This window comes from Entelurus aequoreus, linkage group LG27, assembly GCF_033978785.1.
Source record: "Entelurus aequoreus isolate RoL-2023_Sb linkage group LG27, RoL_Eaeq_v1.1, whole genome shotgun sequence".
Classification (NCBI taxonomy): Eukaryota; Metazoa; Chordata; class Actinopteri; order Syngnathiformes; family Syngnathidae; genus Entelurus; species Entelurus aequoreus.
This window is the reverse complement of record NC_084757.1, coordinates 36,227,673-36,245,247: the sequence shown is the minus strand read 5'-3', so window position 1 is coordinate 36,245,247 and position 17,575 is coordinate 36,227,673. Positions and strand designations below refer to the sequence as shown.

Genomic DNA, 17,575 nt, shown 5'->3' with positions numbered 1-17,575 from the left:
CATTTTCAGATTTTGTATTTTGTAGTAATACAGAATGTGTGTTCCTGCTGAAGGAGCACCTGCATTCAGAGGAGAGGAGCTACACTTCCATGTTTAAAAAGATATCATTTTAGACGGATCATTTTCAAGTTTTAATACCACGACAAGACAATTAGTTTGCTGTAATTAAATGTTTTTTTTTACACATTATGCTTTTTTTTTAAACAGCTCAACACAAAAAAGACATAAACAAGCTTTTAAAAAGAATATAAAAAGACATTTTCAGATTTTGTATTTTGTAGTAATACAGAATTTGTGTTCCTGCTGAAGGAGCACTTAAATTCGGAGGAGAGGAGCTACACTTCCATGTTTAAAAATATATCATTTTAGACGGATCATTTTCAAGTTTTAATACCACGACAAGACAATTAGTTTGCTGTAATTAAATGTTTTTTTTTACACATTATGCTTTTTTTTTTAAACAGCTCAACACAAAAAAGACATAAACAAGCTTTTAAAAAGAATATAAAAAGAAATTTTCAGATTTTGTAGTAATACAGAATGTGTGTTCCTGCTGAAGGAGCACCTGCATTCAGAGGAGAGGAGCTACACTTCCATGTTTAAAAAGATATCATTTTAGACAGATCATTTTCAAGTTTTAATACCACGACAAGACAATTAGTTTGCTGTAATTAAATGGGTTTTTTTTTACACATTATGCTTTTTTTTTAAACAGCTCAACACAAAAAAGACATAAACAAGCTTTTAAAAAGAATATAAAAATACATTTTCAGATTTTGTAGTAATACAGAATGTGTGTTCCTGCTGAAGGAGCACCTGCATTCAGAGGAGAGGAGCTACACTTCCATGTTTAAAAAGATATAATTTTAGACGGATCATTTTCAAGTTTTAATACCACGACAAGACAATTAGTTTGCTGTAATTAAATGTTTGTTTTTTACACATTATGCTATTTTTAAACAGCTCAACACAAAAAAGACATAAACAAGCTTTTAAAAAGAATATAAAAATAAATTTTCAGATTTTGTATTTTGTAGTAATACAGAATTTGTGTTCCTGCTGAAGGAGCACCTGCATTCAGAGGAGAGGAGCTACACTTCCATGTTTAAAAAGATATCATTTTAGACGGATCATTTTCAAGTTTTAATACCACGACAAGACAATTAGTTTGCTGTAATTAAATGGTTTTTTTTACACATTATGCTTTTTTTTTTTAAACAACTCAACACAAAAAAAGACATAAACAAGCTTTTAAAAAGAATATAAAAAGACATTTTCAGATGTTGTATTTTGTAGTAATACAGAATTTGTGTTCCTGCTGAAGGAGCACCTGCATTCAGAGGAGAGGAGCTACACTTTCATGTTTAAAAAGATATCATTTTAGACGGATCATTTTCAAGTTTTAATACCACGACAAGACAATTAGTTTGCTGTAATTAAATGGGGTTTTTTTACACATTATGCTTTTTTTTTTTTAAACAGCTCAACACAAAAAAGACATAAACAAGCTTTTAAAAAGAATATAAAAAGACATTTTCAGATTTTGTATTTTGTAGTAATACAGACTTTGTGTTCCTGCTGAAGGAGAACCTGCATTCAGAGGAGAGGAGTTACACTTCCATGTTTAAAAAGATATCATTTTAGACGGATCATTTTCAAGTTTTAATACCACGACAAGACAATTAGTTTGCTGTAATTAAATGTGTTTTTTTACACATTATGCTTTTTTTTAAACAGCTCAACACATAAAAGACATAAACAAGCTTTTAAAAAGAATATAAAAAGAAATTTTCAGATTTTGTATTTTGTAGTAATACAGAATTTGTGTTCCTGCTGAAGGAGCACCTGCATTCAGAGGAGAGGAGCTACACTTCCATGTTTGGATAGCAGTTGCATATGGATCAATTCCACATAGTTTACTTATTTTTCGAAGTAGCGAGCCTTTGGAGTAGGGTACAGTTTGGTCTCTTGGTTGTTTTTTTTTACTTTGTACAATCTGTTTTAATCCAGTTTGTGGCCCCCTCTCACATTAAAGTGGGTACAGTACGGCCATGCAAACAAATATGGCTACCGCAGCCCCGCAATGCATTTTGGAGCCCTATAAGAATGTTGTTGCTTTGACAACTGCGCTTAGGAATGGGCACGGAATCCGGTACTTTTTAGGAACCGACCGAACCCTGACGGTCCTCACCTATTTGCGTAAAATCCAATGGTACTTGAGTTGTGCGTGACGTCACACCCAGTTGCAGACTCAGCCAGCCCTAACGGGAGATGTGACGGTAAACGGTATCAATGATACTCCTGACGGTTAGTAATACAGTTTTTAAATTAAAATGGTGGAAAAACTGTGATTCGTAACTGCACACTGATAAACACATGGACGGACCGGCGCTAGCACCCTAGCTTAAATGCTAACATGACAACACGAGACGTTAAAAAAAACTAACTATATACCCCAATCTAAACTTGTATACACAAACTGTCTAACAACTAATATATTCAATTGTGCACAAACACCAGACGGCAGTGGTTTTACGGTGCGTTCAAGGACCTCTAAAAAGAGTAGGGCAACAAAAGAGTTGAACTCCCACCAGAGTTGTTTAATCTTTATATAAACGACATTTGTAAAGTTACAAAAGGACTTAAAGTTAGTTTTATTTGCAGACGACACAACTGCTTTCTGTTCAGGAGGGAACACACAGAAGGTAAATAATACAAATAATCACAGAAGAAATGAACAAATTAAAAAGATGGTTTGACAAAAACAGACTATCTTTGAATGTCAGTAAAACTAAAATAATGTTATTTGGTAACAGTAGAAAAGAGCATCATATACGACTATAAATAGACGGAGTAGACATTGAAAGGGTAAAAGAAACCACATTTTTGGGAGTATTAATAGATCAGGGGTCACCAACGCGGTGCCCGCGGGCACCAGGTAGCCCGTAAGGACCAGATGAGTAGCCCGCTGGCCTGTTCTAAAAATAGCAGCACTTACCAGTGAGCTGCCTCTATTTTTTAAATGTTATTTATTTACTAGCAAGCTGGTCTCGCTTTACCCGACATTTTTAATTCTAAGAGAGACAAAACTCAAATAGAATTTGAAAATCCAAGAAAATATTTTAAAGACTTGGTCTTCACTTGTTTAAATAAATTCATTAATGTTTTACTTTGCTTCTTATAACTTTCAGAAAGACAATTTTAGAGAAAAAATACAACATAAAAATGATTTTAGGATTTTTAAACACATATATCCTTTTTACCTTTTAAATTCCTTCCTCTTCTTTCCTGACAATTTAAATCAATGTTCAAGTAAATTTATTGTTTTTATTGTAAAGAATAATAAATAAATTTTAATTTAATTCTTCATTTTAGCTTCTGTTTTTTCGACAAAGAATATTTTTGAAATATTTCTTCAAAGTTATTATGATTAAAATTCAAAAAAATTATTCTGGCAAATCTAGAAAATCTGTAGAATCAAATTTAAATCTTATTTCAAAGTCTTTTGAATTTCTTTTAAAATTTTTGTTCTGGAAAATCTAGAAGAAATAATGATTTGTCTTTTTTAGAAATATAGCTTGGTCCAATTTGTTATATATTCTAACAAAGTGTAGATTGGATTTTAACCTATTTAAAACATGTCATCAAAATTCTAAAATTTAATCTTAATCAGGAAAAATTACTAATGATGTTCCATAAATTCTTTTTTTAATTTTTTCAAAAAAGATTCGAATTAGCTAGTTTTTCTCTTCTTTTTTTCAGTTGAATTTTTTTAATTTTAAAGAGTAAAAATTGAAGATAAACTATGTTTCAAAATTAATTGTCATTTTTTTCGTGTTTTCTCCTCTTTTAAACTGATTAATTAAGTGTAAATATCATTAATTATTAATAATAACATAGAGTTAAAGGTAAATTGAGCAAATTGGCTATTTCTGGCAATTTATTGAAGTGTGTATCAAACTGGTAGCCCTTCGCATTAATCACTACCCAAGAAGTAGCTCTTGCTTTCAAAAAGGTTGGTGACCCCTGTAATAGATGATAAAATGAACTGGAAATCTCATATACAAAATATACAACATAAGGTGGCAAAAAAACATTTCAATAATGAATAAAGCAAAATACATTCTGGGCCAAAAATGACTTCATATTCTCTACTGCTCGCTAGTGTTACATATCTGGGGCCGTACTTATCAAGCTTCTTAGAATGACTCCTAAGAAGTCTGCTAAGAGTTGACTTAAGAGTAAATAAATTCTTCGCTGAAAGCTGCACTTAAAAGTTAGTTATCAAGCGTCTTACTCACACTTTCAGCCAAGTGTAGGACTGAATCTTAAGTGTCACACTCAGAGCTGAATTACGACATTACTATGTGCCGTAAACGCAATTTTAGGTGACGTCATTTCTGTGTCCATAGAAATGACCAATCACGGAAGGGAATCCCTTGTCTAAGAATAAAGAAATATCTTGGAAATATTTAAGTGGACAATGGGAGTGTATATTTTGACAATAAACTACAAAATACAAAACAAACTAGTCCCCGCCGGCACTCACGCTACCGCTCCCTCTCTTCTCTCGCCCACACACTCACTGACGTCACTCACCTCACGGCCACACACATACGCTACTGTCATAACATTTTCTTTCCAATTCATTAATTAGGCAACTAATTTGAAACTGGTGTGGGTGGCTCTATATATACTAGCCCACTGCAGACACATGCAGAAATCAACAAGGAATCGAAAAGTATTAAATCTGTGACAAAAATAATATCCGCTCTGTCTAAACGATACCGTTTGATCAGCTGCTCGTCATCAAAAAAAAACAAAACATTGTTCCGTTCCCTGAACGTTGGCGCACGTCTCTCTCGCCTCAGTGCCACCCCCTGCTGGCAACTCCTAACCACTTAAGACACCTCTGAAGGTCTCTTAAATATCGTGGAGAGTAGGAGTGATTCTTAGACTTAAGAACGTTGGTAAAAAGCTTTTATTCTTAAATTTGAGAGTAGGACTAAATTTCGCAAATTCTCAGGACTTAAGTGTAAAATGGCACTCTAAGAAGCTTGATAAGTACGGCCCCAGGTATTTCTTTTTTAGATTCCTTTTAAAAGCTTGTTTGTGTCTTTATGGCTTCTGGTTGCATGGAGATGGCCTGCAAAGGTCTTTTAAAAGTTTATTTTTGGAAAATTGTGGATCGAATTAGAATCAGGATAAATACAAATCGGGATTTGGATGCAAATCAACTTTCTGTGCACCGCTATAAAAAACATATTACCTTTTATTCATAAATAGAGAAGGTTAACAAATTTCCATGCAGCAAAACAAATGTGATTAACTTGTACAACATGTAATGTACAAATTATTTTTTCAGGTAGAAATATCCCAGATTACATCACCAAACATCTTTGCATGGTCGTAACAATCCACATGTTTGTGTTATTAATGCACACAACTGCTATCTAAACATGGAAGTGTAGCTCCTCTCCTCTGAATGCAGGTGCTCCTTCAGCAGGAACACACATTCTGTATTAAAATCTGGCAAGACACCAGGTATTTCTATTTTAGATAATTTTTAAAAGCTTGTTTATGTCTTTATGGCTTCTGGTTGCATGGAGATGGCCGGCAAAGGTCTTTTAAAAATTTATTTTTGGAAAATTATGGATTGATTTAGAATCGGGATAAATAAAAATCGGGATTTGGATGCGAATCATCTTTCTGTGCACCCCTATAAAAACATTACCTTTTATTCATAAATAGAGAATGTTAACAAATTTTCATGCGGCAAAACAAATGTGATTAACTTGTACAACATGTAATGTACACTTTATGTTTTCAGGTAGAAATATCACAGATTACATCACCAAACATCTTTGCATGATCGTAACAATCCACATTTTTGTGTTATTAATGCACACAACCAGTATCTAAACATGGAAGTGTAGCTCCTCTCCTCTGAATGCAGGTGCTCCTTCAGCAGGAACACACATTCTGTATTAAAATCTGGCAAGACACCAGGTATTTCTTTTTTAGATTCCTTTTAAAATCTTGTTTATGTCTTTATGGCTTCTGGTTGCATGGAGAAGGTCTTTTAAAAGTTTATTTTTGGAAAATGATGGATCGATTTAGAATCAGGATAAATACAAATCGGGATTTGGATGCGAATCGATATTCTTAAAAGGTACCCCCCATCCCTAAAAGAAAAAGACAAACGTTCCAGAGTTGATGCTAATCTTTCACATTTCCTGGTCTAATTAGTCTTGGTGCGGCCATGTTGGATCTCCGTGTTCAGGTGACCTCGGTGGCGGGGCCGCCATTAAACACGTGCCCTCCTTAATTAAATCACAGCCGGACTCAGTCTTACCGACGGCGAGGTCGCCAAAGCATTTAAGGAAGTGTTGCGAGCAGATTGAGGTTGTCCGGGTTAATTAAGCCGCCATTACCTTTTACTTACCCCCAGTTCTGTCGCTTACGGGCCAATGAGTTGGATTTCTTTTTTTTCCCCCGCCGCTATCCTTGCACTGACTTTATCTGGCAAATCACATTTGGCTGGCCCACAATGGCGCTCGCACAAAAAAACCAGCGTGAAGCGCACGTACGGGAGAGGAAACAAAGGCGGCGAGATAGCGACCTCCGTTTGGGAAGGTGCTGAAGGACAAATGGTCTCTCTGAGAGCTGCGGTGGAGGAACGTGTCGATAATGTCTGTCTTATTACCGTCTGCCGAGGAGGTCAAGACGCGTGCATGGAGCGTATTTCTTCTGATAAAAAACACGCATCTTCAGTCTCGCTCGTGAAAAAGTCAAAGCCTGTTTTCTCTTCCATGTTTCATGTTTTGTAGCTGGACGAGCCTTCAAAACACCTTTTTTCCACATTGTGTTATTTATAGGGGGGGCACAGAATATCGATTCAAATCCAAATCCCGATTTGTATTCATCCCGAGTCTAAATCGAGCCATAATTATAATACAGAATGTGTGTTCCTGCTGAAGGAGCACCTGCATTCAGAGGAGAGGAGCTACACATCCATGTTTAGATAGCAGTTGTGTGCATTAATAACACAAAATGTGGATTGTTACGATCGTGCTTTGAATGTCAAAGATATTTGGTGATGTCATCTGTGATATTTCTACCTGAATAAATATTAGAATAGATAGAATAGAATAGAAAGTACTTTATTGATCCCTGGGGGAAATTCAGCACCACAGTTCGCTCACAATAGACAATAAACACTTTTTTTTTTTTTTTACATGTGAATAATATAAATACAGTCTATTATACAGCATTATTCACATGTGAATAATATAAATACAGTCTATTATACAGCATTATTCACATGTGAATAATATAAATACAGTCTATTATACAGCATTATTCACATGTGAATAATATAAATACAGTCTGATTATACAGCATTATTCACATGTGAATAATATAAATACAGTCTATTATACAGCATTATTCACATGTGAATAATATAAATAGTCTATTATACAGCATTATTGACATGTGAATAATATAAATAGTCTATTATACAGCATTATTCACATGTGAATAATATAAATACAGTCTGATTATACAGCATTATTCACATGTGATTAACATAAATACAGTCTATTATACAGCATTATTCACATGTGAATAACATAAATACAGTCTATAATACAGCATTATTAACATGTGAATAATATAAATACAGTCTATTATACAGCATTATTGACATGTGAATAATATAAATACAGTCTATTATACAGCATTACTCACATGTGAATAATATAAATACAGTCTATTATACAGCATTATTCACATGTGAATAATATAAATACAGTCTATTATACAGCATTATTCACATGTGAATAACATAAATACAGTCTATAATACAGCATTATTAACATGTGAATAATATAAATACAGTCTATTATACATCATTATTGACATGTGAATAATATAAATACAGTCTATTATACAGCATTATTCACATGTGAATAACATAAATACAGTCTATTATACAGCATTATTCACATGTGAATAATATAAATACAGTCTATTATACAGCATTATTCACATGTGAATAATATTAATACAGTCTATTATACAGCATTATTCACATGTGAATAATATAAATAGTCTATTATACAGCATTATTGACATGTGAATAATATAAATACAGTCTATTATACAGCATTATTCACATGTGAATAGTATAAATACAGTCTGATTATACAGCATTATTCACATGTGAATAATATAAATACAGTCTGATTATACAGCATTATTCACATGTGAATAATATAAATACAGTCTATTATACAGCATTATTCACATGTGAATAACAAATACAGTCTATTATACAGCATTATTCACATGTGAATAATATAAATAGTCTATTATACAGCATTATTGACATGTGAATAATATAAATACAGTCTATTATACAGCATTATTCACATGTGAATAATATAAATACAGTCTATTATACAGCATTATTCACATGTGAATAATATAAATAGTCTATTACACATCATTATTGATATGTGAATAATATAAATACAGTCTATTATACAGCATTATTCACATGTGAATAATATAAATACAGTCTATTATACAGCATTATTCACATGTGAATAATATAAATACAGTCTATTATACAGCATTATTCACATGTGAATAATATAAATAGTCCATTACACATCATTATTGATATGTGAATAATATAAATACAGTCTATTATACAGCATTATGCACATGTGAATAACATAAATACAGTCTATTATACAGCATTGTTCACATGTGAATAATATAAATACAGTCTATTATACAGCATTATTCACATGTGAATAATATAAATACAGTCTATTATACAGCATTATTCACATGTGAATAACATAAATACAGTCTATTATACAGCATTATTCACATGTGAATAAGATAAATACAGTCTATTATACAACATTATTCACATGTGAATAACATAAATACAGTCTATTATACAGCATTATTCACATGTGAGTAACATAAATACAGTCTATTATACGGCATTATTCACATGTGAATAATATAAATACAGTCTATTATACAGCATTATTCACATGTGAATAACATAAATACAGTCTATTATACAGCATTATTCACATGTGAATAATATAAATACAGTCTATTATACAGCATTATTCACATGTGAATAACATAAATACAGTCTATAATACAGCATTATTCACATGTGAATAATATAAATACAGACTATTATACAGCATTATTCACATGTGAATAATATAAATACAGTCTATTATACAGCATTATTCACATGTGAATAATATAAATATAGTCTATTATACAGCATTATTCACATGTGAATAATATAAATACAGTCTGATTATACAGCATTATTCACATGTGAATAATATAAATACAGTCTATTATACAGCATTATTCACATGTGAATAATATAAATACAGTCTATTATACAGCATTATTCACATGTGAATAATATAAATAGTCTATTATACAGAATTATTCACATGTGAATAATATAAATACAGTCTATTATACAGCATTATTTACATGTGAATAATATAAATAGTCTATTATACAGCATTATTCACATGTGAATAATATAAATACAGTCTATTATACAGCATTATTCACATGTGAATAATATAAATACAGTCTATTATACAGCATTATTCACATGTGAATAATATAAATAGTCTATTATACAGCATTATTGACATGTGAATAATATAAATACAGTCTATTATACAGCATTATTCACATGTGAATAATATAAATATAGTCTATTATACAGCATTATTCACATGTGAAAAATATAAATACAGTCTGATTATACAGCATTATTCACATGTGAATAATATAAATACAGTCTATTATAGAGCATTATTCACATGTGAATAATATAAATACAGTCTATTATACAGCATTATTCACATGTGAATAATATAAATACAGTCTATTATACAGCATTATTCATATGTGAATAATATAAATAGTCTATTATACAGAATTATTCACATGTGAATAATATAAATACAGTCTATTATACAGCATTATTTACATGTGAATAATATAAATAGTCTATTTTACAGCATTATTCACATGTGAATAATATAAATACAGTCTATTATACAGCATTATTCACATGTGAATAATATAAATACAGTCTATTATACAGCATTATTCACATGTGAATAATATAAATACAGTCTATTATACAGCATTATTCACATGTGAATAATATAAATAGTCTATTATACAGCATTATTGACATGTGAATAATATAAATACAGTCTATTATACAGCATTATTTACATGTGAATAATATAAATAGTCTATTATACAGCATTATTCACATGTGAATAATATAAATACAGTCTATTATACAGCATTATTCACATGTGAATAATATAAATACAGTCTATTATACAGCATTATTCACATGTGAATAATATAAATAGTCTATTATACAGCATTATTCACATGTGAATAATATAAATACAGTCTATTATACAGCATTATTCACATGTGAATAATATAAATACAGTCTGATTATACAGCATTATTCACATGTGATTAACATAAATACAGTCTATTATACAGCATTATTCACATGTGAATAATATAAATACAGTCTATTATACATCATTATTGACATGTGAATAATATAAATACAGTCTATTATACAGCATTATTCACATGTGAATAATATAAATAGTCTATTATACAGCATTATTGACATGTGAATAATATAAATACAGTCTATTATACAGCATTATTCACATGTGAATAATATAAATACAGTCTGATTATACAGCATTATTCACATGTGATTAACATAAATACAGTCTATTATACAGCATTATTAACATGTGAATAATATAAATACAGTCTATTATACATCATTATTGACATGTGAATAATATAAATACAGTCTATTATACAGCATTATTCACATGTGAATAATATAAATAGTCTATTATACAGCATTATTGACATGTGAATAATATAAATACAGTCTATTATACAGCATTATTCACATGTGAATAACATAAATACAGTCTATTATACAGCATTATTCACATGTGAGTAACATAAATACAGTCTATTATACAGCATTATTCACATGTGAATAATATAAATACATTATACATTTACAGTACATGTACAGTCAAAAGGAACATATTCATTATTCTGTACATTACATGTTGTACACGTTAATCACATTTGTTTTGCAACGTGACAATTTGTTAACCTTCTCTATTTATGAATAAAATGTAATGTGTTTTTAATAGGTGTGCACAGAAAGTTGATTCACATCCAAATCCCGATTTTTATTTATCCCGATTCTAAATCAATCCATAATTTTCCAAAAACACAATTTTTAAAAGACCTTTTCAGGCCATCTCCATGCAACCAGAAGCCATAAAGACATAAACAAGCTTTTAAAAAGAATCTAAAAAAGAAATACCTGCTGTCTTGCCAGATTTTGTATTGTGTAGTAATACAGAACGTGTGTTCCTGCTGAAGGAGCACCTGCATTCAGAGGAGAGGAGCTACACTTCCATGTTTAGATAGCAGTTGTGTGCATTAATAACACAAAATGTGGATTGTTACGATCATGCTTTGAATGTCAAAGATGTTTGGTAATGTAGTCTGTGATATTTCTACCTGAATAAATATTCTGTACATTACATGTACACAATACAGATTTCTCGGTTTTCCGGGACATTTTTCCCATTTAAAATGAATTAGCCATTTTTCGAACTTTCACCATTTCCACATTTTTCAACCTATTATTAGAACCATTCCACCTTCAACACATTCCACTCATCCTGGACATTCAAACGACTTATTTTCCAAGTTCAAAAATATTCCAGGATTTTCCAGAATTCCTGATTTTCCAAAGCCCCTATGTCCACCCTTTTTTCTGGCGACTACTCCTTCCACATTTTTCAACCCACTTCAACAGTTCCACCGTCAAAACATTCCTCTTGATTAGGAAATTTTTAAAAAATTGTTTTTTGAACTGGAAAAATTCCAGGTTTTCCTGAAATTCCATGAATTCCGTAACACCATTTCTCAATTCAACATGTTACTACTTCAACATTTCTCATTTGAAAAATTCCAACACCAACCATTTCAACTAATTCAGACCATTCCATAACCATTACCATTTTCAAAAAAATCCCGCTTTTCCTGGAAATTCCCATTGAAATCTATGGGACATTCTTTAAAACTTCCACAATTCCCACATTTTTCATCTGATTCAAACTGTTACAACTTCAAACTGTTCAGCCTATTGGAGAATCGCAGGCTTTCCCTTGACAAATTCCAAAAATTCCCAGATTTCTCGGTTTTCCGGGACATTTTTCCCATTTGAAATGAATTAGCCATTTTTTAAACTTACACCATTTCCACATTTTTCAACCTATTAGAACCATTCCACCTTCAACACATTCCACTCATCCTGGAAATTCATACGACTTATTTTCCAAGTTAAAAAAAATTCCAGGATTTTACAGAATTCCTGGTTTTCCAAATCCCCTATGTCCACCCTTTTTTTCTGGCGACTACTCCTTCCACATTTTTCAACCCACTTCAACAGTTCCACCGTCAAAACATTCCTCTTGATTAGGAAAAAAAAAAGTTGTTTTTTTAACTAGAAAAATTCCAGGTTTTCCTGGAATTCCATTAAATTACATAATACCATTTCTCAATTCAACATGTTACTACTTCAACATTTCTCATTTGAAAAACTCCAACACCAAACATTTCAACTAATTCAGACCATTGCATAACCATTACCATTTTCAAAAAAAAATCCCGCTTTTCCTGGAAATTCCCATTGAATTCAATGGGACATTCTTTAAACTTCCACAATTCCCACATTTTTCATCTGATTCAAACTGTTACAACTTCAAACTGTTCAGCCTATTGGAGAATCGCAGGCTTTCCCTTGAAAAATTCCAAAAATTCCCAGATTTCTCGGTTTTCCAGGACATTTTTCCCATTTAAAATGAATTAGCCATTTTTCAAACTTTCACCATTTCCACATTTTTCAACCTATTAGAACCATTCCACCTTCAACACATTCCACTCATCCTGGACATTCAAACTACTTATTTTCCAAGTTCAAAAAAATTCCAGGATTTTCCAGAATTCCTGGTTTTCCAAAGCCCCTATGTCCACCCTTTTTTCTGGCGACTACTCCTTCCACATTGTTCAACCCATTTCAACCATTCCGCCGTCAAAACATTCCTCTTAATTAGGAAATTTAAAAAAAATTGTTTTTTGAAATGGAAAAATTCCAGGTTTTCTTGAAATTCCATGAATTCCGTAACACCATTTCTCAATTCAACATGTTACTACTTCAACATTTCTCATTAGAAAAATTCCAACACCAACCATTTCAACTAATTCAGACCATTCCATAACCATTACCATTTTCAAAAAAATCCCGCTTTTCCTGGAAATTCCCATTGAAATCTATGGGACATTCTTTAAAACTTCCACAATTCCCACATTTTTCATCTGATTCAAACTGTTACAACTTCAAACTGTTCAGCCTATTGGAGAATCGCAAGCTTTTCCCTTGACAAATTCCAAAAATTCCCAGATTTCTCGGTTTTCCGGGACATTTTTCCCATTTAAAATGAATTAGCCATTTTTCAAACTTTCACCATTGCCACATTTTTCAACCTATTAGAACCATTCCACCTTCAACACATTCCACTCATCCTGGAAATTCAAACGACTTATTTTCGAAGTTCAAAAAAATTCCAAAATTTTCCAGAATTCCTGGTTTTCCAAAGACCCTATGTTCACCCTTTTTTCTAGCGACTACTCCTTCCACATTTTTCACCGCATTTCAACCGTTCCACCGTCAAAACATTCCTCTTAATTAGGAAATAAAAGAAGTTGTTTTTTGAACTGGAAAAATTCCAGGTTTTCCTGAAATTCCATTAAATTACGTAATACCATTTCTCGATTCAACATGTTACTACTTCAACATTTCTCATTAGAAAAATTCCAACACCAACCATTTCAACTAATTCAGACCATTCCATAACCATTACCATTTTCAAAAAAATCCCGCTTTTCCTGGAAATTCCCATTGAATTCAATGGGACATTCTTTAAACTTCCACAATTCCCACATTTTTCATCTGATTCAAACTGTTACAACTTCAAACTGTTCAGCCTATTGGAGAATCGCAGGCTTTTCCCATGACAAATTCCAAAAATTCCCAGATTTCTCAGTTTTCCGGGACATTTTTCCCATTTAAAATGAATTTGCCATTTTTCAAAACTTTCACCATTGCCACATTTTTTAACCTATTAGAACCATTCCACCTTCAACACATTCCACTCATCCTGGACATTCAAACTACTTATTTTCCAAGTTCAAAAAAATTCCAGGATCTTCCAGATTTCCTGATTTTCCAAAGCTCCTATGTCCACCCTTTTTTCTGGTGACGACTCCTTCCACATGTTTCAACGCATTTCAACTGTTCCACCATCAAAACATTCCTCTTAATTAGGAAATAAAAAACTAGTTGTTTTTTGAACTGGAAAAATTCCAGGTTTTCCTGGAAATTCCATTGAAATCAATGGGACATTCTTTAAACTTCCACAATTCCCACATTTTTCATCTGATTCAAACTGTTACAACTTCAAACTGTTCAGCCTATTGGAGAATCGCAGGCTTTCCCTTGACAAATTCCAAAAATTCCCAGATTTCTCGGTTTTCCGGGACATTTTTCCCATTTAAAATGAATTAGCCATTTTTCAAACTTTCACCATTTCCACATTTTTCAACCTATTAGAACCATTCCACCTTCAACACATTCCACTCATCCTGGACATTCAAACGACTTATTTTCCAAGTTCAAAAAAATTCCAGGATTTTACAGAATTCCTGATTTTCCAAAGCCCCTATGTTCACCCTTTTTTCTAGCGACTACTCCTTCCACATTTTTCAACCCACTTCAACAGTTCCACCGTCAAAACATTCCTCTTAATTAGGAAAAAAAATAAGTTGTTTTTTGAACTGGAAAAATTCCAGGTTTTCCTGAAATTCCATGAATTCCGTAATACCATTTCTCAATTCAACATGTTACTACTTCAACATTTCTCATTTGAAAAATTCCAACACCAACCATTTCAACTAATTCCATTCCATAGCCATTACCATTTTCAAAAAAATCCCACTTTTCCTGGAAATTCCCATTGAAATCAATGGGACATTCTTTAAAACTTCCACAATTCCCACATTTTTCATCTGATTCAAACTGTTACAACTTCAAACTGTTCAGCCTATTCTAGAATCGCAGGCTTTTCCCTTGACAAATTCCAAAAATTCCCAGTTTTCCGGGACATTTTTCTAATTTAAAATGAATTAGCCATTTTTCAAACTTTCACCATTGCCACATTTTTCAACCTATTAGAACCATTCCACCTTCAACACATTCCACTCATCCTGGAAATTCATACGACTTATTTTCCAAGTTAAAAAAAATTCCAGGATTTTACAGAATTCCTGGTTTTCCAAAGCCCCTATGTCCACCCTTTTTTTCTGGCGACTACTCCTTCCACATTTTTCAACCCACTTCAACAGTTCCACCGTCAAAACATTCCTCTTAATTAGGAAAAAAAAAAAGTTGTTTTTTTAACTAGAAAAATTCCAGGTTTTCCTGGAATTCCATTAAATTACGTAATACCATTTCTCGATTCAACATGTTACTACTTCAACATTTCTCATTAGAAAATTTCCAACACCAAACATTTAAACTAATTCAGACCATTCCATAACCATTACCATTTTCAAAAAAAAACCCACTTTCCTGGAAATTCCCATTGAATTCATTGGGACATTCTTTAAACTTCCACAATCCCCACATTTTTCATCTGATTCAAACTGTTACAACTTCAAACTGTTCAGCCTAATGGAGAACCGCGGGCTTTTCCCTTGACAAATTCCAAAAATTCCCAGATTTCTCGGTTTTCCGGGACATTTTTCCCATTTAAAATGAATTAGCCATTTTTCAAACTTTCACCATTTCCACATTTTTCAACCTATTAGAACCATTCCACCTTCAACACATTCCACTCATCCTGGAAATTCATACGACTTCATTTCCAAGTTCAAAAAAATTCCAGAATTTTCCAGAATTCCTGATTTTCCAAAGCCCCTATGTTCACCCTTTTTTCTAGCGACTACTCCTTCCACATTTTTCAACGCATTTCAACCGTCAAAACATTCCTCTTAATTAGGAAAAAAAAGAAGTTGTTTTTTGAACTGGAAAAATTCCAGGTTTTCCTGAAATTCCATGAATTCCGTAATACCATTTCTCAATTCAACATGTTACTACTTCAACATTACTCATTTGAAAAATTCCAACACCAACCATTTCAACTAATTCCATTCCATAGCCATTACCATTTTCAAAAAAATGCCACTTTTCCTGGAAATTCCCATTGAAATCAATGGGACATTCTTTAAACTTCCAAAATTCCCACATTTTTCATCCGATTCAAACTGTTCCAACTTCAAACTCTTCAGCCTGTTTGGGAATTGTGTGCTCTACTTCAACAATTCTAAAAAAAAATTCCTGAATTTCCCATAATTTTTTTTCTTTCTTTCATTTTCCCCATTCAAAATGAATTGTCTATTTTTTCAAACTTCCACCATTTCCACATTCTTCAACCTATTCAAACCATTCCACCTTCAACTCATCCTGGACATTCAAACTATCATTTTTCCACATTCAACAAATTTCCAGGAATTTCTGCGTCCTACTCAAGTTGCTGGCACGGCCACTCTACCAACCGAGCTATGCCGACCCCCGTGGCTAGCTAGCTAGCGGCTAACGTCCATCCGCAGTGTTTTAGCTACTTCTAAATCACTAATCCTGGCCTCCATGGCGACGAATAAAGTAAGTTTCTTACAAGTATCATTATCACTGGAGGACGAGGAATAGCTAAACATGCTTCACTACACACCATAGGAGGATGCAATAGCTCACCGGCGCCACAATGTAAACAAACGCCATGGGTGGATCTACACCTGACATCCACTGTAAGGATACCAAGTACAGTAGTCGATACTACCATGATTACATCGATATTTATCATTACAAAATCTTTTTTCCTTTTTTTAAAACGCAATTTATGTTTATAAAGTCAGTAAATACGTCCCTGGACACATGAGGACTTTGAACATGACCAATGTGTGATCCTGTAACTACTTGGTATCGGATCGATACCTAAATGTGTGGTATCATCCAAAACTAATGTGAGGTATCAAAGAAGAGAAGAATAATTGATTATTACATTTTAACAGAAGTGTAGATAGAATATGTTGAAACAGTAAATGAACAAGTGGATTAATAATACATTTTTACAGTTTGTCCCTCATAATGTGTACAAAATAATAGGTGTATAAATGACACAATATGTTAGTGCAGACTAATTAGGAGTCTTTGTTTGTTTACTTACTACTAAAAGACAAGTTGTCTAGTATGTTGACTATTTTATTTAATGACTAAATTACAATAATAAACATAAGTTTCATG

General features: G+C 32.3%; 1 long non-coding RNA gene across 1 annotated transcript in view; it reads right to left on the bottom strand.

The window, feature by feature from the left end:
- The window catches only part of LOC133644281 (uncharacterized), a 117,630-nt gene that overhangs the window by 60,394 nt on the left and 39,661 nt on the right, over positions 1-17,575 (bottom strand). The window lies entirely within an intron of this gene.